Genomic DNA, 25,937 nt, shown 5'->3' on the forward strand with positions numbered 1-25,937 from the left:
TAAAAATTGATTTTTAATTCTAGTTTTTGCTGAAACTGACTGAACGCTAACTTCACCCATATTGGAAGGTGATCAGGATAAGACGCAATAACACAACTTTTGTAAAAACTGAGAAACACTTTTACAAAAATATGTTTGGGAAAATTAAACAACGCTTTTCTTTGGGAGAAGTAAAATGAGGAAAGACTGCGAAAATAAAAAAGAAAATTTAAGGACAGAATCAATATGGCGCCGACTGTGATGTCCCGTCTTTACAAAGCTCATGGATTGCTGCTTTTTTTGGAGGGATGGGAGGCAAATCCATCCCTTCCTTTTTTATGAAATTATTAATTATCTGTACTGCTGCTGAATTTTAATTAATAAAGAATCAGCTGGGCGCTGCGACAAGCACTTCACTCTTCATTTATTATTCATACGTACAGAATTTAATGGATGTTAGACAATCTGGTCCTAAGCTGATTTCTTCTTCACAAGATAAGGAAATCTGGCGTGAAACACTCTCACGACTTCCTGTAGCTGCAAATCGCTAACTATATATATATACTGCCTCCTTTCTTTTAACATTTTTAAATCCTCACCCTTACTCTGCCCCTCCTCCAAAAAGTTAGGGTAAAGTGAAAGATTCAATAATCAATTTGGACAGAATTTTCTCCCCACACATCCGACATTTCGGCTTCACTTAATAGCTCTCCTTCAATCTGTACGTTCATCACGTTGAAAATGATATTTTAAAGGCAAGTGTTGAATCAAGCACAAGAGGATACTTGCAGGATTTAAGGATACAAGTTGCAGGATGTTTAAAACGTTTATTTGGTGTTCACTTAAAGTTATAACTTTTATGAGAATTAGTTTTGCAGGAAATTCTCTTTAAGGCGATTCTGCGAAGTAAGTCAGTTTGACAATGCCGCCTAAATAATTTGTACAGAAATATAAGTTCATTTAGAATGAACAACTTATAATTTCTGAAACAGCAATGAAAGGTTTCAAAAAGGCCGTTTCTGAATTGATTAGATGCTGACTTTAAATCAAGATTGGAAGATCAAGTGGCTAAGCCCCAAAAAATAGAAGTAGACCTTTTTGACCCGTGAGCCTGCCTCAGGAATGTGGCAGGAGAAGACTTTACGAAGATATTGGATTCGTTATTAGATATTCCGTTTAAACAAGCCCACACATGTTCCGGAACTTCCTCTTTAGTAGAGGCTCCATCCTCACTGTCAGCTCATCTAAGCTAAATGAAATCGTAAATATTTGATTTTCATTATGGTGTCCCCCCCCATACTTGGCTGGACAGCGTCGAGTCAAGAGCAACTGGAGTGTCCACAGGAACTGTGCCAGAGAAACTATTGAACCTCCTTTCCGGTTAAATGATCTTCTTACACGTAAAAGATCAAGTTATTAATTTCCCAAAAGGAAAACTTGGACAGCTGAAAGTGTCATTTCCGCTTAAATACATGTCATCACCATTTGTTTACATACGTTTAAGGGATTAGGATTACAAAGTTCGGAGTGGTTGCGGCACAATTGTTTCTGATCACCAGAAATAATAGAGTTTGTTAATGATTTTTAGCACTTTAAAATAAATGAACATATTCACAAGAGTAAAACGTTAGAGCCATTAGAGTGGCGGACTAAAAGAGAAGGAGGCTTGGTGAATAAAGGCCAAGGAAAAGTGGATGAATGGATTAGGGAAATAAGGATACAGAGCGGGATTCAGCATGGCGTTTGGAATTAGGGCTTTTTTATTTTGAAGACTGTAGAGGAGCCAAAGTAGGGAGAAAATGCGAAGATACGGGAGTGCGAAGCGACGAAGAGGACGAATTAAAAAGGGAGCTAATTAAGAGTGAAAATGCTTGAGCGAATAATTTGTTCGCCAACTGTAAAAAAAATAAATAAAAAAAGGAAAACAGGTCTACCAACTTCTTCTATCACTTATATATATAAATTACAAGGAAAAGTCCATTTAGTGTAACCAAACATGGCCAACGGAAATAAACATAAAGGAGCGAGAGAAAGACAAGAGATATTTCCTTCCTTTTTCATCCGGAGAATTTCTTTCACTTTTCTCTGCATATTTAATTGGGCGGTAGTTTGGCGTTTAAATGGGCCGACTGTATTTTCTTTTTTCTCGTTTCACAGTTTTAATGGTTTAAAAAAAAATGTTTTCATAACTTGACTATAAAGAGATTACAAAATTTTGTATTTTACCATTTGCTGGAAACAAGAAGAAAAATATTATTTTACACTCGATAGGAGTCGAGTTTGGGACGAGGCAAAACTCTGGGAGAGAGAAGGAGATCTCTACCGCTCTCTCTCTCACTCCAGGACGCTACTTCTCAACAGAGCTGCCCATAAATTCCACGAACGGTCCAGTTTGAACCCAACATTTACTTGAGAATTTTTCCGGCGAATAAAAGAAATAACAAAAACACTTTTAAGACTTGTTCGTTGACCTCACACGAGGGTAATTATTGAGATTGTCCAGATTTTTAATTTTGAGGGTTAATCAATTTTGAGGTCCCCTGAGGCTGAAAAATGATTGTTTATGAGCCATTGCGGGATCCGATGAAACACTTTGGGCTAAAATCAGCCAAATTGAAGTGCCACCTTACTGAAATAATTTTACTTTCACATGGTGAAACTCCTACTATCCCTAAGCTGGAAGAGACTGTCTGCCTTTGGTCTCTGACAGCTTGGTATGCGAGAAGATGAGGTTCTGAGTCTTAGGCCAGACTGCTGTTTTAATAATGCCATTTCCAGCTGCTGACCCTTAGATTTTCTCTTCCTAGGAGCTTCTTACAGCTCACTGTTCGGTGATGGACAGTGTTGTCTGTAACGAGAGAACACTGTCCGGAGGCCGGCAGTGCACTAGAAAAAAGCTCCAGGCGCCAATGACTTTAGATGTTGGCGCGCCTTAAATCATAAAAATAATAATAATAATAACGTCATTTTGTTTCGCAATAAGGCTCGATTTGAATATTGTCCGGCACAGAGTTATCAACCACCTCCTCAAACCAGTTCTTCATTGACAGACAATCTGCCAGAACGTAATAAACATGTCTCACTTTCATTTTCCACCCACACTAACCAGGTGTTGCCTAGGAAATGAGATTCTTGGAGGCAGCGAACTCAAGCTCACCTCTATGTGTCTTAACAGATCAATACACTGTTCTGCATCTGTACCATCTCTAGGCACCCAGAGAGCATAGTGTGTGTGGCGACACCATATTTCATGTTCGGGTACGAGGTTCGAAAGGTTTACGTAGCTAGGAGACAATATGTTACACAAAATGAGATATTTCGACTACAAGAAAAGATCATTTTCTTTTGGCGGAAAAATAAAATAAATGTAAAGGTGAAGAAACTCTCACAAAAGGAAAAGCTTCTAAAGTTTGTCATTTTCTTTTCTTTTTTTTGTCTTTATTTCAATTTTTCTATAAAGCAAAGTTCACAGTTCAAGACAATATAAGCTCTCTAGTTAGCAGTAAAGAAGGAGGAAAAAGGAGTTTAGTCGGTGACAATGAAGTCTCGGCAGGAGTAACCTACTTACAACCCCTCGCCAAGAACCTGTCCACAAACTCGATGGGTACATAAAAAGTTTAAAGAGTTGTAACCAAGCGAAAGAGCAAAGCAGCATCATAATTACGAGTCCATTGTTGAGACTAAAGAAACAGTGAGAGGCGAGAGAGCTAGGGGCGGCGGCTGGAGGTGGTGAATAGGTCCGAAGGGGGCAGCTGTGTTGCCGGAGTATAGTGGCGGCTAGCCTCCTTCAGTTCTAGGAAAGTCAGCTCGGAAGCGGCAGCACATTATGTCTTGTACTTGGCAATATTGCGAGGCAATCCCCGTTATTATGGACCTACTGATGTCTCCTCTTCTTATTCAGCCCTTTATTAGAACTAAATAGCGTTAGATGAGAAAATAAGGGAAAAAAGACTTGTTTAACTTTCTCACTTGATTAGAGTAATTAAGTTACCTTAACAAAATAATATGAGAAAGTGAAAAAAATAGAATTTTCTCTTAGTGTCCATATTGTCAGGTAACCATTCCCTCGCCTCTTGTAACTGCGCAGAGCTGTACTCTAACTCTTGGATTCCCCAACAATTACTGAAAAATAATTTTTAATTTGTCAAATTAAACTGATTAAACGACAAACTTTGAAATAAAATCGAGAAAGAATTCCTCTAAAATCCTTAGAATCTAAAGCAACAAAAATATCAAAACGAAATAATAAGTTCAAGCTTCCTGTTTTGCAATTTTCGGGAGATAACCTGTTCACATTCACATGAGGAAGTGGAATGCCCGTAAGTAAGGCAAGTTTATACTCGATACTCCTCGGGGTGTCTCTTAACTAATAGGCCTTGGAGGAAATGAGGGTGCCTTATGTTCCTTGCGCAGTGGCAATATCGTAACCAATGAAGGCCTCCTGAGGTGCGATTATTGCTAGTTGAAAACTTTTACCAATATGTTCGAGGAAATAAGAGCGAGGATGTTAGGCGGAAGAGAGTTTGGTTGAGGTGCAGAAGAGACGTCATCGTGCCCGAACGTGGGAGGAAGTGCGGAAGTGAGGCTGCCCGCATGTTGCACATAAACAGTCCTTCTTCCTGGGATTCCACTATCTTATCGTGTCTCAAGTCTTACTTAGGCTGTGTTGTGGCTACGGCAAATTGAATGATAATCTCAAGTAAAATAATTTCGTAGATTATTATGATGACGTAACTGAGATCTATTCACCCAAAAGGAAGTCGTCTCCACAGATAGATGTTTTTTCATCCACTGTATCCCGTGTTTTGAACGTCATAGTGTATACAAATTTTAAAGAGTCCTAATTGGTGTTTTTTTTTTACACCAATTGCTGTTCTTTGAAGTATAAAATAATTGGTTTAGAGGGAGGCCTACACCAATTCATACCTCTCAGGTGCCTTAATCGGATTTTCTTGGATAATTTTTTCGTAGGAAAGTTCGAGACCAACATGAATGATATTCAGTTGATAAGATTTAAAGAAAATTGAGAGGGGCGAGAGAGAGAAAACTCTGAATAGTGAAAAATCCTTTTTCCAAGGCGGTAAAATCCGGTCGACCTATTTTCATTTTATCGAGTTCTATTGTGGCATCAATGAGAAATATCAAATTCAAATAATCTTAAGATTTTTTTTGTCCTGCAGCTACAGTCTATTCCAGTTAAAAATGTCGAAAAGTGGATATGATCGCCAGTATTAAGAGAGAAATGTAGATAAATGAGCTAATATTACTGGTGATCCTTACTACAGAATCATGTTATTATACGTAGTAGTAAATTGTTACATCCTTTAGGATGATCTGCCAATCAAAATAACATGCATTAAAGATGTGTGGGTGGGTAGCAGATGAAACAAAGTCCGAAACTGAGGCCTCATCCTCTCTGCACACATCCATCAAGAAGGCTGTGTATTGCCAACACTGTACAGTTCTGCAATTGATCTTCCGCAAACGTACAGATCGCTATATTATTAATACGAGGTCACATCGTACGCACAAAGTCCATTTCATAAATATTGTTGTGTGTGTGTGTTTGTGTGTAAATGAATGAAAGAGTGAATGTTAGTTTGGTTTGGGTTTGGAATTTACCAACAAAACCGGGATGAGTTCGAAACACGCTGCCCTCTTTGTAAAGTTTGTGTCTGTGTGCGGAGTAAAGTGTTCCGAAAACTGCAACAACTGAACGGAGTTGGGGATGGGATGATTTTGGAAGTGCAGGGTGAGTCATAGGCAGGTTATTGTAAACTGGTTTTTTATGGTGTGTTAGTGGTACGATACATAGAGTGACCACGACATGTATCTGTGTTAGATTGGAAGCTGCAGGGGCACGGGGCGGTGAGTATAAGAGTTACATTTATCAAATCCAGTGCACACCAATTTTATCGGCTCCATTTTAACACACGTTCACTCCAGCAGGACTACACGATGAATTGGCAGGTGGTCCAGGCTGGACAAATGAATTGGCCGGGCGCTGGAAGTGAGGTCAGAATGGGTTATAACTAAAACCCCAGTGGCCAGAGGAGGCTACTAGGTTTCGCAATGCCTCCAAAATCAACAAAACAGCCCCGGCTCGCTACCGCACTCCCATAATGAGGAGCTTCCCTAATTACCCGTCAGATGGTTATTCGTCCGATATACCGTGGAAGATTATACTTACATCCAATTCACTTTCCCATTTCCAATATTTCCATCCATTATCCAAGTTTGGGTCTTCTTAATTAATAACTCCGTTATTTTTCAAAATTACTACTTGAACATTTTCTAATAATAGAGATAGTCCGTTGCAACAGCGTTAGCAACTACGTTTCAGGAGGTTGCATAATGCTTCCAATCATCATGTGTACATTACGATCCTCTGATGAAGGTAAACAGTGGCATGAAGTTTTTAGCTGTTTTAATTTTAACATTTCAACAGCTGGTAGCTAATAAATATTTCAGTTTATTGTTTTGATTTATCTGTTTTGTTTTGTTTTCATCAATTATTATTAGGCGCATGGTTTACTTACGCTTAAAACTATCCCCTTACTTCCGTTCTACACCACACGGAAATCTTTGTAGCGGGAGCGGAAACAAAGTCAATTTTAAAGAAGCTTCCGGTCACTTCTTATTCTGTTTCTTGTGTTATTAATATTAATTTTTTTTTTTTAATCATTTAAGGCGCGTCAAAATCTAAGGTTATTGGCGCCCGGAGCTTTTTTCAGTGCACTGCCGGCCTCCGGACAGTGTTCTCTCGTTACAGACAACACTGTCCATCACCGGCCAGTGAGCTGTAAGAAGCTCCTAGGAAGAGAAAAACTAAGGGTCAGCTGCTGGATTCGAACCCGGGACCTCCGCTAATCTCAGTATGCTAACCTCATAGCTAATCCCTTCCCTATATTATTATTTTGGGGGGGGGCGCATCAACAGCTGAGGTTATTAGCGCCCGGAACTTTTTTCAGTGCACAGCTGGCCTCCGGACAGTGTTCTCTCGTTACAGACAACACTGTCCATCACCGGCCAGTGAGCTGTAAGAAACTTCTAGGAAGAGAAAAACTAAGGGTCAGCTGCTGGATTCGAACCCGGGACCTCCGCGTGGGAGTCCAGTATGCTAACCTCATAGCTAATCCCTTCCCTATTATTATTATTATTTTTTTTTTTGCGCATCAACAGCTGAGGTTATTAGCGCACGGAGCTTTTTCCAGTGCACTGCCGGCCTCCGGACAGTGTTCTCTCGTTATTATTATTATTATTATTATTGTAATGATTTCTTTTTCTTTATTTAATTTTCATAAGGTATTATTTTGTTAAAGAGGTTTGTGAGATTATTTATAATATATGAGAATTCTAGAAGTTTTATTTATATATTGTTTAGATTCAAGGCGGTAAATGCTGCTATACACAATGGATTACAACTCTGGCTGACGGTGTTAAGCTCCAAGCCAATTAGCTTTGAAGTTTATTCTTTCGTTTATTTAAATGTTATATTTTTTGTTATTAAAGCACTTCTACGTATTCTATTCTATTTCTTGTCCAGAGTGTACCTTTATTAGTATCTCCGCCTCCACAAACTCGGTGAAAGGAAGATGTAGCAATAAACATTCATTAGGAACTTATTGTTAATAATAATGCAATGGACATTTAAGATCAGCCTGATGGTGGAAGAACGATAAAAAGAAAAAATTAGTTAACATCAATATTAAAACACAAGAGTGCACTTAGAGGAATTCTAATAACTGGGAGTAATATGGCCAGCCGTGTAAGTTTTTATTGGAATTCCAATGTAAATAGAGAAAATTTCTTATAGGCATCAAATTAAAGGAGATTATGCAGTAGTGGGTTCGCAAACTGGGCTATTATTATTTTTATCTTTTTTATTTTTTGTTTTAGAGAAATTTTGTAATGAAAGTATTTTAATTATATTGGACTTTTTCTTTTTATTCAATTTTATGAGCGTCCACTTCCAGGTCACCAGCTCATTTCGCTTTCGGTTTCCAAATAGGGTTCTCTGTTTTCTCGACCCTGTAAAGTAATGGAGAGTTTCTTGTCCATTACAGCGTGCGGTTGCTATCTAGCAATGTTAAGTGCTACTCTATGAGTTATCAGGCGCCATGGTAGCCGAGCGGTTAGAGGCGAGACCTGTGAAGCTAATATGTATTGCAGTACTGGGTTCGATTCCCGGTCTTGGATTTTATTTAATGGTTAATAAAAGAAATTTACAGTAAAGTATGTTTGCTAGTCGCCCCCGTCCACGACACCTAATTGGCAGTTGGACGTTAAGCCCCGCCTGAAAAAATAGGTGATTACTTTACTTTACTCTATGAGTTATCTCATTCGTTACACAAGTGGTTCCAGAATTGGAAGCGTAGTTCCTGCGAAGATCTACATTAAAGAAGATCATTTGGCGATGCCACTTGGTATAAATGGGATGCTTTCTGAGCCGATATTAAGGCTAACGTTGTGTTTTGGATGAGCGGATTTAGAATTGGGAAAACTCACCGAAAAAAAAATGGTTTGCTGGGGCCAAAAAGCGCTAAACTCTCGTGTTTTCACTTCGCTTGGAATATTCTAGGAGTATGGAAGAGCTAGGAGAATATTCTTCTAGTTGGGGTCATGTGGTGATCGAGAAGGGAATAACTCAAATCGAGCACTTTACTTCCTCTACATTTCGCAGAAAATCAAGACATTCTGAGGTCTGGCAAACTGCTTAAACCAGAAGATAATCAGCTGCGACCCCTTTAGAACTATTGTGGCTCCCCTCACTCTAAAGCTCGCCCTCCAGACCCGTCCTTTTAATCAGACTCTTAATGCTGAGATAATGAGGTTAACAAAAATGTGGTTTTGAGTAATCATGGAGTAGGGGACAAACCGCAAATAAGCTTCAGGTAATTCGGGCTTCCAATCACCTCACTTTTTCTCAAAAACAACATCCTTACTGGAGAGATTGTACATTTGTCGCAGTAAATATAATATATTCTTCAGAAAAAAAGATAACTTCCGTGTTGGAAGTTTGTGTTGAGTATCTCCGTATCAGCGATTCCTAAAACATTGAACAATATCTGCAATTTTTTGCAGTCCAAACGCACGCAACACATTATAAAACGTATTCGTGGGAAATAGAAACATTTAACAAAGTTATTCTGCACGTTTTATTTTCGCCCTTTCACTGTAAAATAAACTGTACAATGAATAATCTGTACACATTAGCATGTGCTAAAAACAAACATTAACAGATAATGTTCGCACATTAAAACACAATCAATGCATCTGATTTACCGTAGACGAGGTTAAAGCCCACAGTTGTAAAATAACATCGCGTTGTGTTTGATGAAAACATTAAAACAACACCATCAAATCTCATGTTTTCAGAAGATTTTAAAGCCCTTCATCCTCCATCCCAACTATAATAATATGGAATACAAAAATATTTATGCTTAAATTTCATGCTTTTGTGTCCCCTGATGTGAACAATTCAAACAACTATGCATTCACCAGAGAGAGATAGAGATCTGCAGTGTTTGCGCGCTAATATTATTTCAACTCAAAACCAATAACTTCCTAATGAGCCGCTAGAGATCTTAGCTGTAGCTGTTCTTTTGGTTAAAACGTAAATATTGTTACAGTTTAAGGTTATTTTAAAAAAATACGTTTGCTTAGAGTGCAGCACCTGCCTAGGCCAGGGGTCGGCAACCTATTTTAAGTAGAAAGCCATATTCTTTAAATAATTTTAATAAATCTAACCAAGAGCCGCAAGGATGATAGTGTAAACCAGTGGTGGGCAAACATTTTTAATGGGGGGCCACAAAGTTTAAGAAATTCCAGAGGAGGGCCAGAATTATAGAAAAAATGCATTTTGTGTTAAAGCTTTTAATCATAATATTATAAAAACATTACAGCATTACACACTTGTGTAACTACGCGGCTAGTTTAGCTTCACCTATAGGTTATGCATCTATTATTCTACTAAGTAGAATCTACTTTATACTTCTCGACCGTCAAAACGTAATTATAGCGGGCCATATACTATCCATGTCGATGGACCCTCGGCGGGCCGGATTAAATACTTTCGCTGGCCGGAGTTGGCCCGCGGGCCGTACTTTGCCCATCACTGGTGTAAACAAACTCTGTAGATCATTTGTATTCGCAAATTATGGTTTTATGGTATTCAATAACATTTAAATGTTTTATATATTTATTTTCACATATTGCAAAGTAAATAAACAAATAAATAATAACTTAAGGAATAAAAAGGCGGCAGTCTTACATTATAAATCAAGTACTTTATTTTGATATTGTATAATTCTATTCAATTTCGAACCTATCACATTTAAATTTATTTTTGAAAAAATATCTTTAGGTAATAAATGGAATTTTCATTCGTTTCAATATATTTTGGGCAGGCTGAAGAGCCACACAATTTCGATAAAAGAGCCGCGGGTTGTCGACCCCTGCCTGACTCTAGGCGAACAGATACTTTTTGCAACTTAATAAATAAACCAGGCAGGAGCTTCTGAGACTAACTGTGAGTAAATAAAGCTATGTTTTCTTAAAGGATATCTTCAAAATCGTAGACGAATATAATCGTTTAAATAACATGACCTTCGATAAAAGGCCAGTCACAACACTGATCTAGCTTCTACTTTAGTTGAGGCTCATTTTGGTTCTGATTTTACTCAGACAGGAATCCCCTCAACCTCTTACTGTGTTTAATTCAAAGAGTTGTTATCCCAGTATTCGTATTGCTCTTCCCATCCACTATACGTACTATACTAAGACCAGGGCCAACAACAGGATGACTGTTCAAATTCTGGATCGTTTGTCCTGATGCAACCCTCGCACTTTTTCCCTTTGGATTAAATAATATTACCAAACTGCACCTAGAGATCAGAGGACATGATCGCTGGGAGGGGAGGACCAGGACATTGTACCAATGGAGAGGTTTCTTCTTCTAGAGATTTATCTTCCAGAGTAATTCCGATTTCACGCTGAAATGAATCTCATATACGTCTCAATAACCTCATTGTGTTAAATTTTCATAGTTCAACACCTCTCCAAAATTTATTTTCTTCGCAAATGTGTTTTCAAATTTACAACCTTTTTTTGCTTTACATAAACATTATTTGTAGGGAATTAATCGTTGAACTGTTCAATAAAATCTGTCCGTCTACCCTGAACAGAGTTTTAATCCGATCTGCTGGAATTATTCAAATGAAGATTATGCTCATATAACGCTTTGCATTAATGTTTACATTTGCCCAGTTCTGTGCGAATAAAAATGATGATCTAATCAGATTATCAATGAATTTTAAATGATGAAAATGTGGTCGGATCCGCTGAACTGGAAGCTGATGAAATGCTCAAAGTTTCTGATTTCATTCAGTTTTCCCCTACTTCCGGATAGAATTAAAATAGCAGGAAATGTACTACTAGATAATTTTGGCAACTCTCCTTCCTGATAGAAGATCGAACTCCGCCTGGTCAGCCAGAATTGTGAATTTTTCCTCCTGTTTTTTAAACAAATGGCTCTAGCTAGGCAAAAAAGCTTCATGATATTTCTATCAATTGCAGCTTTAGTCGCCATTTTCTATGGCAAGCAGAACCGAGCGTTTGTTGGGCAAATAGCACTAATTATTTTGGGGTAATGTAAAACTAATAATCTGTTCTTAAGACTTGATCAGATGTATGTAAGAAAGGAGCGTTTTGGGAAGACTGAATGTGAGCCACGGATCCTGGTCGCCATGTCCGCCAAGAGCAATGAAAGTGAAGATGAAATCCTTTTTCCACGATGACAAGAGTGACCAATGCTTTATTGTAGATCTTTGCAGGAACTTATCCGTGGCTCACATTCAGTCTTCCCAAAACGTTCCTTTCTTACCAAAATCTCCTATTTACAGCTGATTCTATGATCACAATAAGGTTATTTGTATGCATTATTTATAACTAAGAACTGATAAGTATAATTATTAATATTATTGCAAGAACTTAACGCACAGGAATGTATACATTATACTACTTCGAGCACTTTAAATAAATCTATAGATATATATGTATATGTGTGGAGATGCAGTATGTAAAAGAGACAAATTACGTTGGCTGACAATAATGATAAATAACATCCGCAACGCCATACGACCTCACAACGCTACTGCAACATACTGTGACGTCACCAACACTACCAAACACTAACATTCATATGTCCAACTGTTATATGTTGGCCTTTGATACTCTGTATTTGTTTTGTTTATATACGTACACACACACACACTCACACACATGTGTAAAAGTACTTGAATGATATTAAGCTTGATTCGCGCCCCCAATAATACATCAATCTCAAGATTTCACAGGAGGCACAGTGACTTCCTCTCACTGCCAGGATTTTCACCGGAAATGTCCACATTGAGGAGCTGACTTCAGGAAGTAGTTGTTTTACAAATTGGTTAGTATAAGCAGTATGAATTTAGAGTGCGGTAAGTTGCACTGTCTCCCCACTAACAGCCGAATCATCAGTAATGTTTTGTGCCTACAATTTAGCTTGAACACAACACATAACCAGCTTGTAATTATTATACCTAAGTTCGGCCCCAATTAGTAAACTTCTGGGCTTTAAAATGTAAACACTAGAGTAACGGTGAATTGCATTAAATCTGATTTCTACGCCAGATTCTACTTTGTGCGATTCTCACAGAGGACAATCTCGAAACACCTAATTGGAGTTTTTACAATTATGATAATTGCGATCTCATAAATCGATTTCACAAAGTTAATGAGGGAACAGAATCTTAATACTGTAGGTAAATTTAAATGTATTTGGTATACGAGTGGCAACACTGTTAATGGTGAGTGTAAGAGGGGATGATAGTTTGAGTTGGTAAGAGAGTTTAGGTAGCAAGTGACGCTTATGTTATGTTATACCTTATGTTAGCGTTTATGTCTTATGTTATGTAAACCAAACTTATGTTTAATTGTGTTTATTTCAACCCTTAGAAAATTATTTAAACGTATAATTTTTTTGTTTTTTTCTATCATTTTTATAACTCAATAAATTTTTGTCTAGCAGAACTCTAATAATAAACTTAATTTCATCAGATTAACCAATAAAATAAACAAAGTTTACTTAAAAGAAGTTCCAAGTAAGAGGGAGGACTACTTTATGGATTCTGGGCCGACGTGAGGGAGGCTCTTGGCTGTGGAAGCGATCCCTACGACGCTGATAGGGATGATTTAGCAACTATTGCAGGGAACACCTATTCGTTTAATGTATTCATGCGTTTCACTTGAAGAGGTTCCTGATTACTCAGGAACAGCAAGTCAGCATAGTCAATTCCATCCCCCAAATCAAAGCAAGCAGCACACCTCCAAGTAGTATCACCAGATAGAGGTCACTGGTTTTGACCCAGAGCATCTAATTGCCTGGCCTTATGTCTATTTTTAGGGCAAGATATGCGCAGAAAGCAGAGTCCCCATTCAGATTGTGCCTACAAGTGGAGGAAACTGTCTATTTCCTGTTTGATTGAGTTGCAGTCGCTAGATTGTGCTGTAAGGTCTTTGGCACTTAAAACCGAAGATCATATCGCAACACAACAATGGCGGATAAGTAAGTCGTTCCATGTAAAGAGGAAAGCCTTTATCCACCACATATTTAGAGGGTGGTAACAAGCCTTTTTGGATGCAGAGACTTGGGAGGTCCGATCTGGCCGGCTCCTAATCGGTTTCTTCTCCCCCACTCACAAAACAAGTATTTCCTTCGTAAACTAAATGACAAAACTTTAAAAACGTTCACTAAACTACTTTAATAACGTACAGCGAGATGACGTGTTAAAGTGATCTAAATTAATGCCGTTAGTAAGAACAGAAACAGTACAAATGAGACTGGAGCCTAGACTGTGGTTAGAAACTGGGACGTTCAAGTAGTACTTTTGAATAACCAGGTTATAGTGACGTCATCAATATAGAGTGGTGACGAACTGGAATGCCGACTGGGGGAAGCCGAGTTAGATTAATGACAGAACCTGCATGACAATTTGTAACCCCTACCGCTGCTCTATAGGCGGCAGTAACGATGTACTCCGCCAGCCGTTCTAACAGCGGTGCTTGCACATTTTAACCTCGTGTATAAAATTGAAGTGCTTTGTATAGGATAATTGTTACACTTATATATGTACTGGGTATGTGTAAAGACAGACACAGAGCTCCCGTCGGCCCTAAACTTCACTAATCCCACTTATCTTCTGGAACATTATCACTACGCTGGCAATGAAAGTCATGAAGATTTCCGTTTTAAAGCCCGCATGTCTCTTGGCGACTATCTTAGATAAGATAGTCAAATGGGCCAACATATCGCCACTAAGGTTTCATCAATCACACAAACTTAATCATCATTGACCAGGTCCAATTTATCGATAATGTAAGGTCAATATGCTGTTTTGGGACGGCAGCAGTGGAAAGGCGATTTGGAGCTATAGATGCATTACTTGCAGACAACTAAATACGTCATCAAAATGGCTGGAAAAGTCGTGAGAGTCTTTCACATCAGATTATCATCATCTCTGAAACAAATACAAGTTAAAAGTAGTTCAAGCACTTTTTGTAGAAAGATTAGATGATTATGAAAACGGAAATTGTTGGAACATTTAGTTCCATTCTTTTTGTTTAATCGACAACTTCCTGCGCAAGAATTTCACTTTGCCCAGTTCTAGTAACCGACTGATAATAAAATATTAAAGAGATAAATAGATAAGAAGATTATGTTTGAGTTGGGATTAAGTTTATAAAATACTTGCCTCTACTAACAGCGTACGAACAACATTGTTCTGCAAGACAGCTGGCGGGCCAGTTGTTTGAAAACTTTGTACAAGTCTCTGTCCGTCTTGCTCAAGCTCTTTGTGAACTTCTCCTTCGCTTTATCTGTTCATAGAGAGGCAAAGGTTTGTTGCTCTCAAAGACTTGGGTCCTTCTACTCCAACCAGTATAGTGTGCAGTGTCCAGTCTGCAGCACGTCTAGATTCTAAGTAGAAGTTGACCTCCTTACTGTGCTCCAGAACCGAGCGCAGAGTTGAATTCGTAATGTCTTAATAGTATGGAGAGGTAAAGCTGCTTAAGGAGCCCTTTCCAACGTTAAGTCCTTTCTTCCCGTACGACCCTATGGGTCTATTTCCTTTACTTCCTCCATCATGTACCCAGCTTTGGTTCTGGGTACGTCTCCAAGCCAAGACTCCACCTGATTGTACACTTTGAATACTGTAGCATGAGGTACTATATACTCTGCAAGCCCTTTATTTCCATTACACAAGACTTCCTGGCCCTAATTAGCAAATATCGAACAAATGAGTAATACTGCTGCTTCTGCAAGGTGAATGGTAATAAAGTTACAGGTGAAAATTACGAAAGTTACAAAATTGGAACGGAAAAAATTACAAGAAAAAACGATCTGGGCTGTGCTGTTAAGACTGATATTTAAATACAAATCTATGATGCATTGCAAACCTTGTCTAGAAGACAGGAAATCACCCTGCTATTCGAGACCAAAGTTCTCTAGAATCTTCCATGGACATCTTTGGATAACCTAACTAGCTTTCACGGGCTTAAAAATCATCCAAACACTTGAATAAATCCATATCTACATCCAGAGTTATTGTAAGCTCTTTTGTTTCTATATGCCTCGATACAAAATATCTGGTCTTTCATAGATATCGATTTTTCTGAAGTCTTTTAATATTCTGTCAGATTTCTTTCTATGACATCCTTTAAGGCTTGATTACGACAATATTTATCAAGAGCTATACGTCTAAAATATGTCTTCAATTTTCTTAAAAAACTTGCTCTTTTTGACTCCTTCCTTCCGGTCCAAAAAGTTTTGATTTTTTTGCAGGTGATTCTAATTGCAGTAACTTTATTACCAACATTCACTTACGAAGTGCATTTATAGAGGGCCGATCCTTCAGTTGCAGTTCTTCTTTCAAGAATAACGCAGATATCAATGCCAACTCTTGGCTCTGGGACCTCCCCTTACTTGCAGACAAACGAATTCTAATTAACAACTAAATGGGAAAGTAGAAAAAACATAGAAGAAGCTGAGACTGCTTTGAATTTATTGGTCCTTCGTTCTTACAACAAGGCAGTATAAGTTCAGCCCTGCATCACTGCCTCACAATCTGTTTATTGCTTCTTTTTGTCTGTACATTTCTTTTCCCTTCTCTATCTCGCTCTTCTTTCCGAGTTTCCCTTCTCTATCTCGCTCTTCTTTCCGAGTTTCCCTTCTTTATTTTTACTTTTTTCTTTAACTCTTCCGTTGCAATGGGATTGTTACTACTAAGGGATTGTTTTAATTACATATTTTTAAATGAACTAACCAACCTCTAGAGGGTGGATCGGAAATGAAATTTCAAGTTTAAGCTTACGACTATTTTCTGCGGTTATTTTATATATACAAACCGCGCCTAAAAACACGATTTATAAGGTCGCAGAAAAATGCAAGAAAGCTCAACGTCTGGTTGCAAATTGTCAGAGCACATTTAAAAAAAAAAAAATCATTCGACGGTTTCCGGTTTTAGCGAATTTTTAAAAATCAATCATGGATCACTAGTTATCTCTTACTGAGCAATCTCTCATTCTCTTACATCTAAGAAGGAAGTATTATTTTCACGAAACTTTTTTATTTTTGAAGTTCCAAGATTTGTAAAAAGTGGTTTATGTTGGTTAACTGAGTGTGTTGTCGAAAGCTTAAACTTTAAATTTCATTTGCGATCCACCCTTTACAGGTCAACTGTAGATTAGATTAGAAGAAGCTGCGGGATCAATTTTCCCAAGGAACTGCAACAAAAAAAAACGCCGGGAAACTAATAGCGGTGAAAACTACAACGAAAATTTGTCATTTTTTAAATAATTCACAATCTTAAGCAGCAAAAACGGATCATCAATTGAAAATGGGGCAATCATGGCCTTAGTTATACGATCGCAGCAAACACAAAACGTCTAGCGTTTAATGTTTTAGTAATTAACACAGTTGGCTACACTGGTAAAATATTAAGAACTGATCAGGGTTGAGTGGCACACCTGCTGCCATAGAGATAAAAACCTGGTAATGGCTGGATGAAACGGTTAAACAAAAAGCTATCAATCGTCAAGCTCAATCCCAGGTCTGCTCTCAAGACTTCCCAGTAGCCAAAGCAAGGAAATACGACACCTAATAATGTGGTTACAATTTTATACCATCCAGTTAAACTTGGAAACTATAGTAGCGCATTAATCTAAATCACGGCCTCACTAATTATTCCGCACTTTCATGAAATATTAAATTGCCTACGAAATAGAGCAATCATAAGGCACAATAGAGCTACAGTCTCTTCGTTGAACAAAAGCTTTATGAAGGTGCTTTGGAAGGAGTTATTAGTTAATAACACCTTACCAGCTACTAATTACTTAATTTCAATATTTACCAGTTGAATGATTAAAACGATCAAACAATTCTTGGCTGTGTGGGTAATATTGGAAGCTGGCGGATCCACTAATATAATTTAATAAATTAATTCCTCATTATAGATTCACAAAATATCCAAATCGATATGGAGTGATGAGGGTTGTGTTAAATAAATCTTTTCTCTACAAGTGACTTTTAAATAAGCGTTTATTTCAAATATGAGTAACTTGTGTTACCTCCTCCCTGTAATATCAGCTGATCATGAAAGTAATGACTTTACTCATTAAAACTGTCCGGAGCAAAAAGCGCATCAAAAAAGCGTAACGTTCAAATACACCCAACTTTGACAATTTTTTCCTCTTTTTCTATAAAAAGACAAAACTCCCCAATTTTCTTTAAAATATGGGGCAAATCCACCATTTATAAGGGTAACTTTTTTGCAACAACCCAGATCGAACAGGTTTCGATTAAAAAGTTGCCAAAAATGTGTGAAAACAACTTTTTCCAAAATTGTAGTTTGTTACCTTGTTTTTTGTTATAAACAACGTAGCGCCTAAACGCGTGAACCGATTTTCATGAATGAGGTGTCATTCCATTCGAAATTTCATGTAGATTTGCCTTATGGGGGTCTCGGCTCTGTACTTCTTACGAGAGAGGAATTAGCCCTGTTTTTGTATGGACCACCTCTTAGACATTAATTACTAATAACTCTGTAAATCTTACCTCGATTGTAAAAAAAATATGACAGGATGTAGGGGTAATAGCTGCCATACGTAACATTAAAGTCCAGCTCTTTCACCTACTAACGGGAAGTATAGAAAACATTTCAAATTATATAATGTTAGCCGTATCATCAGCGTACGGAGGTAATAATGATGGTGTAGGGATGAAATGTTGGGCCATTTTCATTTACAAAATATTTGTCTTGTGAAGAGGAGCACACCATTTAGATTGACTGTAATACGAGAAGGTATTAAACTATTAATCATTAAATCTGTAATAATCATTAAATGACAGCCCAATGCAAATAATCATGGTGGGAGAAGAATAAGTGAACACGAAACATGACCCACAGTTTTCTTTCACCTATTTCCCAAGAAAAAAAAACATTATTCCCAATTTCCTGTTTACCCTTGCACTGTTAGTACAGAAAGCAAGACATTAAGGAAGAAAAATCTTCTATTTTTTAATGTTTTTATTGAGAAAAGATTTTATCGCATAATTTGATTCTTGATCAAATACCTACGGAGGGAAAATTAGTAAAAAAAATTAAACTTTTATTTTTCATCGAAATAATTAAGAATAAAGAATTGGCTAATCACAGTGAAGAATGGAAGTGTGAAAAGTAGGTGGGTTTGAAGAGCCAATCAGAAGCGAGAACTTTTTATTAAACCACGCCTACCTTCCATGTATGACACACCACGCCCTCTTTGGCCCCGTAATAAAGTTAAAGAGCTATATTTTTTCATTTTTATACTTTCAATACTTTTGACAAACGACAGAATTAGCCAATTGTATTTAAAATGAGCATTTTTTTGCTACAGAAGAATACGAGAGCATAAATTACACACAGTTAAAAACAAATAAATAATTACTTGTAATAATCATTCATTTCTAAAGTATAGTTTGACATAGTTTCTTTAACTGAGTACAAGTAAAGAAGTTTTATTACTTATTATATAATATAATTAGAGGAAGGATTAGTACTGGGTGAGAAAAAGGCAGTTGTCAAAGATCGGGACAATTGGATTGGTCACCCCAGAGACCTCACACTGCAATGCGGAAATAGGAAATCGTAGAAGGAATTGTTATTAGAAATTATTATTGCACAACATTAAAATCATTCTAGGAGGAATTGGTTGTAGATTGAGCAATTTAAAGATCAAAAACTTCCAATTTAATTCACTGAAAAAATGCTTATTGCGCAGGATTGAACGTTTTGATAATCACGAGTTTACAGGAAATACCTTTACCGGAAGTGCCACTTTGTTGAATGCTCAAAACATCGCATCAAAGTAACCTCCACACAGAACTAGAACCTTTATTGCAATCATTTTATAGGCGAGTTCTTTTTATGGGCAGTTCTGTGATGGCGGTAGACTGCCTTCTAAAGTGGCAAACTTTATAATCACAGTATGAAGTTACTATATTTTCAAAATGTTGAAGAGAACGTGTAACTGCAGTAACCGGAAGTGGATTGTGGTGGTGTTCAGTCCAGACATTTTACGCGCTCTCTCTCCCTCGCCTGAAGTCTTGAGGACTTCTGTGTGCGACAGAAACGTTTTTATAACTTGGTACGTGACACTACTCGAATACGATAAATTTTTAGTCGAAATACGCCAACCGAAAATATATTATACAAAATCGATTTTTGGCATTCTAACGGCTTTTTTAAACTTTTGCAATGCAATTTGCAATTAAATTCCAAAATCAGCAGCTAGAAGGTGCCATTTTATTAGAAGGTTTTAAATTTTGTTCTAAAATGGTACCATTATGAAGAATTATTGAGGACAAGTTCTACTACTCGAGAAAAATGTGTGATTACATGAATAGCGCTAAGAGGAAATCCTCTGGGTTCCAGCCTTTTCCACGAACGAAGCATGAGAAAGAAGATGAAAACTCATTAAAACACGATGCGAATCAGCAAAAACAATATTTTCATCTTTTGACAACACTCATAAATATTTCATAACCTTTTATATGAAAAAATACATCGCACAAATATTAATAATTTTTTTTAAGGGATTTTTTTAGACCGACAGCATCCGCAATCTTCATACATTTCCTTTTTTTAAAATTAAAAAAACCGTCCCCTGATTAAATTGTTAATTTTGATAAATTACTCTGCCAAATGTTGTTATCATTTTATCTTTTATGTGCTTACATATATGTTATTATTATTTTTTTAATGGCCGCACCAAAGAGGTTTACCACATGTGGCTCTTTATAAAGAAATATTAAGCCCCAAAGGGTGAGAACACCGGGGAACTAGCAAGCCTTGAATAGACGGGGTACGGTTCCCAGAATTAATTCAGGGATATATGCCTGTGAGAGTGTGGGAGATGCTGAGGGCAGAAACGTGGACAGCAACCTGTCCCTTAAAGTATAGGGGACTGCGGGAAGGGGCAAGTTCCAGCTAACTCCCAACCGGGAATTTCCACTTTCTCACTTCGTCCGTGCCCATGGAAAAGTAATCCTCTACGCAATTAAAAATAATATAACCAGGGTCAGATGAACTCTGCGGAGAGGAGAGTGGACGAAAGGAAGGACTCGGCTTCTGAGGTGCTTTCATGGACAAAGGGCGACCCTGACTGCTCACTCACACACCTAGTTCGTACACACAGTTGGGGAGGTGGTTTAATTTTCTGGTCAAAGATGACGAGACATCAAAGATTGTGCAATCTTCGATTGCAGTTTAACAAGGAGATCTGTTGCCAAATTCTTCAAAACCATTCTCTGGAAAATTAATTATGAAAATTTTGAGAAATCTACTAAATGCGACTTTTCTAAAGGGCCAAGTGCTTTCCATCACCTGCATCACGTTAATTGCAAGGAGATATAAAAGTTCTACACTTTAAGAAAATTATTTGAGTGAAAATGCTAATTTAGGGAAAAGCTGATTCATTTTTCTCTATTTTTTTCGAAAATGATTCGAGTGATTTCAATTTTAAGTTTGTATTTACACCAAATACACGAAGAAGACTCTGCAAAGTAGTAGATTCCCTTAACGAATATCGCCGTAAGCTTAGCATTTGGATTGAGTTTGTAGCGAAATGTTGAGTACAAAGTTCTTGGTGTCTGAAATTTTTCGTTTCCGAAAAATCTGTTCACAAGCATTCAGACCAAGCGTCGGAACTTTTTTTTCATATTCAGCGCAACTGAAAGTGTTTATTTTTCGAAAAGAAAGCGGTGGATGAAGCCTGGAGAATTACGAGTTGGACGCAGAGCGGAAGCAGCGGTAGAGGAGCAGTCGAGCCAAGTTCTGCTCACTCAGCAGAATGCCTTCTTTTCCGGAATTACCAGCGCCGAGACAGGAAAGATTTGATTGCACAACATTGTTGACCAATTAGTGACCGTGCAGAAGTAGAAACATGTCCAACAATGTTGGATATACTTCGTTAAGGGTTGTGCCACATTGGTCGGTGGGCTTGCCTTCGGCAGCCTTTTAAGGCCTCTAATGAACTAGACCACACGAGCTACACAGGAGGTTTGCGGACTGGCAAACAGCCGCCAAGGGCCAGCAGACAGCCTCAAGAAGGCGAACTGCTAACAAATTCCCCAGCGCGACTAATTGCCCACTTGCCCCGCCCACTCCATTCCTAAATTAACGCTCTGACGCCCTCGCTTCTCCCATTTTGTTTTATCCCCCCCTCCACACTTACAGCTGATGAGTTTAAAGAAGTTATTGTTAAACTGAGGGCAGAACTCTGCGAATCAGCGTCCTTAATCTAATTATTGCAGATGTTCGTCTACTGTGTTCTCCATCGGCTCTAAATTGTTAAAATCCACTATCTTTATAAAAGAGGACAGTTTTCTTAATTTAAACAACAATTACAAACAACACGCAACACCTTTAATTTTAAAACGTTCTTCTTCTCTAAGGAAAAAGAAATCTTGAGATCGTGCCAAAATTTGAGTACGTATTTGTATTAACAGGAAATGAACATTTTTTTTTTTTGAGGTCCTCTAAAGCTTGTCTCACGATTTTCCCTTACGGAAATTCCCTACAGCTTTTCTTCAAACTAAAAAAGACTTTTGAGGAAGGCGCCAGTGGATGTTATGTCGCTGAGACAGAATGAATTTCTGTTGGTGATGTTGAAATTGAAATTTAGGTTCTGCTTTAAAGAATTGAAACAACTAGATATTAGTTAAAACAAACCCACACATGCATATATATAGAGGAAGAGGTAGAGGGAGGAACAGCTACAAATGTGAGGCTGCGGCCCAAATAACTCTCCTCTCTAAATGTATCTAATGTATGTAACATGTAAAATATAAACATACTAAGTATGTCAGACATGGAATCTAGTATATCACTTAGCAAGTGGGTAATGTCGCCCCAGCCACTTCCTCTCTCACTTTTATCGCCCTCTCTGTCCGGTTCCATTATATGCATAAATTTATCCCATCTACTTTACATTTTATATATTTATTGCAACAATATACAAGTGGCACGTATAAAAAATGTTGCTCCAAGACCCTCAACAGCTCGGGTTCTCGCAGAAATTGGAATTTTACTTTCTCTCCTTGTGACGTTTTAACCGGAAGTATTTCATTTTATTTTGTGACCTCTCTCAGCTTCACATCTCATTAGGACAAAAATGATCAAATATTTTATTTTCACATTCTCGAAAGCAGTAAGCCAGTTCTAGATCTACGTGGGGGAGGGGGCACAATGATACGATCCACTCAAAAGAAAATCTTTGAAGAAGTTTTAGAGAAAATTTAAAAAACAACAATCGATTCAGTAAAGAATTCCGATTTTATTCAAGAAGCTTGTTACTGATAAAATCTCGATTAAAATTAAAATCTGCGGGACTTTCTGAGATTTTTTCATTTTTGCGAGTCACACACACACACACACACAGCAAATTTTTTTTTACTCTGGGGATCCCAAAAACGATTTGCTAGTGAAAAATCACAATTATTTCCCTTCCGGTAGAGTAATTAAAAAAATAAAAAAGTTGTACCAAAATTAGTTATAATTGAAATGAATTTTGCTTAGATGTAGCGAGCATTAAGTACTATATTCTGTTACATTTAATTTAGGGATATATTCCAATATAGGACTTTGGGATATTTGGGATATATTCCAATTAATTAATTATCCAGTGAATCTTTGACTTAATACCTTCCGTATTAAGTCCCATGTTTGCGATCTTACCACACTGAGGTAGGTCCACAAAGGCATCTTCAACTTTTCTCTCACATTCTGTCACACCTACCAAGGGCGACTGACGATGACCTCAGGCACTAATTGACCTGAGGAGGCCATTGCAAAAGAAAAAACATGGATGGAATCACCTTTTCAGTTAAAACGAAAGAAGTTCCTCCTAACCATCTCTTCGAATGGCCCCCCGACGTACTAAGCTACGCTGCCTGAAGAACAACACCTGCCTCAGTTTCCCAATCTAATCTGAAGAAAAGCAAAGGTACTAATCTTAAGAAATACCAAGGAATGGGATATACGAGGGTCGTTTGAAAAGTGCGTGCAAAAATAAAAACTACTTAATTTTTTGGGGTAAACCTTTTTTATTTTTCAACATAGTATCCTTTTAGCCTTATAAGGCTTACACTTCGTCCAACGCTGCTCTAGTTTGTTGATCCCTTCCGAATAATAGGATTTGTCCAAGTCTGAAAAATAGCCATTCGTTTCTGCAATCACCTCCTCGTTTGAATAAAATCTTTTTCCCGCCAGCCATTTCTTCATATTGGGGAACAAATAGTAGTCCGAGGGAGCCAAGTCTGGAGAATAGGGGGGATGTGAAACGAGTTGGAACCCTATTTCCATTAATTTTGCGACCACAACTGTTGAGGTGTGAGCTGGTGCGTTGTCGTGATGGAAAAGGACTTTTTTGTGGGCCATTCGTGGGCGTTTTTCTTGCAGCTCGGTTTTATGCACCTGTAATAGTTTTACCCTTTTCCAGATAGTCGATGAGGATTATTCCTTGCGAATCCCAAAAGACAGTCGCCATAATCTTTCCGGCCGAAGGAACGGTCTTCGCCTTTTTTGGCGCAGATTCCCCCTTGGTAACCCATTGTTTAGATTGTTCTTTGGTCTCAGGAGTGTAGTGATGTATCCATGTTTCATCCACAGTGACGAAACGACGCTTAAAGTCCTGCGGATTCTTCTGGAACAGCTGCAAACCGTCCTTGCAACCCTTTACACGATTTCGTTTTTGGTCAAGCGTGAGCAATCGCGGCACCCATCTTGCGGATAGCTTTGTCATGTCCAAATGTTGATGCAAAATATTATGTACCCGTTCATTCGAGATGCCCACAGCACTAGCAATCTCACGCACCTTCACTCTTCTGTCATCCATCACCATATCATGGATTTTATCAATGATTTCTGGAGTAGTAACCTCAACTGGGCGTCCAGAACGTTCAGCGTCACTTGTGCCCATATGGCCACTCCGAAAATTTTGAAACCACTTATAAACTGTTCTAATCGAAGGTGCAGAGTCACCATAATGTTTATCAAGCTTCTCTTTAGTCTCCTGAGGCGTTTTGCCTTTCATAAAGTAGTGTTTAATCAACACACGAAATTCCTTTTTTTGAAAATCACTCGACTTCCTCGATTCAAACGAATGCCAAACACAAAGAAATAGACCGATCTGGCTGAAACTTGGTGTGTGTTCTTCCAAGAGATGCTACTAACTAAACATAACCTCGATACGCGCCAGTAGTGCTATCTCTCTGACTTTGCACGGACTTTTCAAACGACCCTCGTATTCCAATTAATTAACTATCCAGTGAATCATCCTTTGCCACCATTACCAAATCCCACCACAATAAAACAATGCCTTTACGATTTCTTACGGCTGGCGGGATTAGATTCCACGACGTGATCAAGATTCGAAACATTTATAAAATTATAATAAAACACCTAAAAAAACAATTAATTAATTAATTAGACATACTGGAATAAAGAATGTTGATCAGGGGAGAGCCGCTAACTTTGAGGAGAAGTTTGTGAATGAGATGCAGTCTAGTTGGCGGTTCCCAGTCACCCATAATGAAATTCCGCCAGCATTGAGCTGTCAAGGCTCCTGTCTTCCCGTGAGGCGGTACACACAGAATACCTTAGTTGGCATTCTTAGGACATTCTACCGCCCGCGTTCTTAGCCCAGTGCCTTCTTCTAGCGTTAAACTTACACATCCGCCGGATACAGATGTGTATTGATCTAGCACTAACACCATATGTTTTAATAGTGGGGAACATCTCAACTTTCCTGCAAATGAGATCCCATTAGATACATTACTAGGGGAAAATTTATTCAAATTCTTTTCTCCAGTTCTTACAAGTAATAAGGAGGAGTTACTCAATGCCGGATTGCAATAGTTTATTCTGAGCATTAAAAATAATAACTGAAGCCAAATATGTAAGTTATCCTCACAGTTACGTACTTAAATATCTTCAAACATGGAATATATACTAAGAATACAGCTGGCTTAGAATATTCCAAATCTTCGCTATAATAAAACAATAAATATCTCGTTTCCTACTAGACGGATTTTTACGAGACTTTGTGCAATTATAGACAATAGTGGTCTCCATACACAGATAAAATTTAAACAAAATCCATCAAGTAGTTTACGAAATATTGGAAGTAAAAGATTTCACTGTTTCAAACGAAACCAAAATTTAACTCTAAATATCTAGTTTCCTACTCGACGAATTTTTACCAGATTTTATACAATTATAGACAATAGTGGTCTCCATACACTGATAAAATTTAAACAAAATCCATCGAGTAGTTTACGAGATATTTGAAGTAAAAAAATTTCACTGTTTCAAACTAAACCA

The 25,937-nt window shown here is 37.8% G+C and overlaps 1 protein-coding gene and 1 pseudogene across 4 annotated transcripts in view; one reads left to right on the top strand and one right to left on the bottom strand.

Moving 5' to 3' along the window:
• The window catches only part of klg (klingon), a 587,603-nt gene that overhangs the window by 483,173 nt on the left and 78,493 nt on the right, over positions 1 to 25,937 (bottom strand). The gene's annotated exons all lie outside the window — the stretch shown is intronic.
• Positions 4,381 to 4,463, top strand: LOC141456591 (U4 spliceosomal RNA; annotated as a pseudogene).

This window comes from Rhodnius prolixus, unplaced genomic scaffold, assembly GCF_049639745.1.
Source record: "Rhodnius prolixus isolate KJV_2025 unplaced genomic scaffold, Rpr scaffold_4, whole genome shotgun sequence".
In the NCBI taxonomy this organism is placed as follows: domain Eukaryota; kingdom Metazoa; phylum Arthropoda; class Insecta; order Hemiptera; family Reduviidae; genus Rhodnius; species Rhodnius prolixus.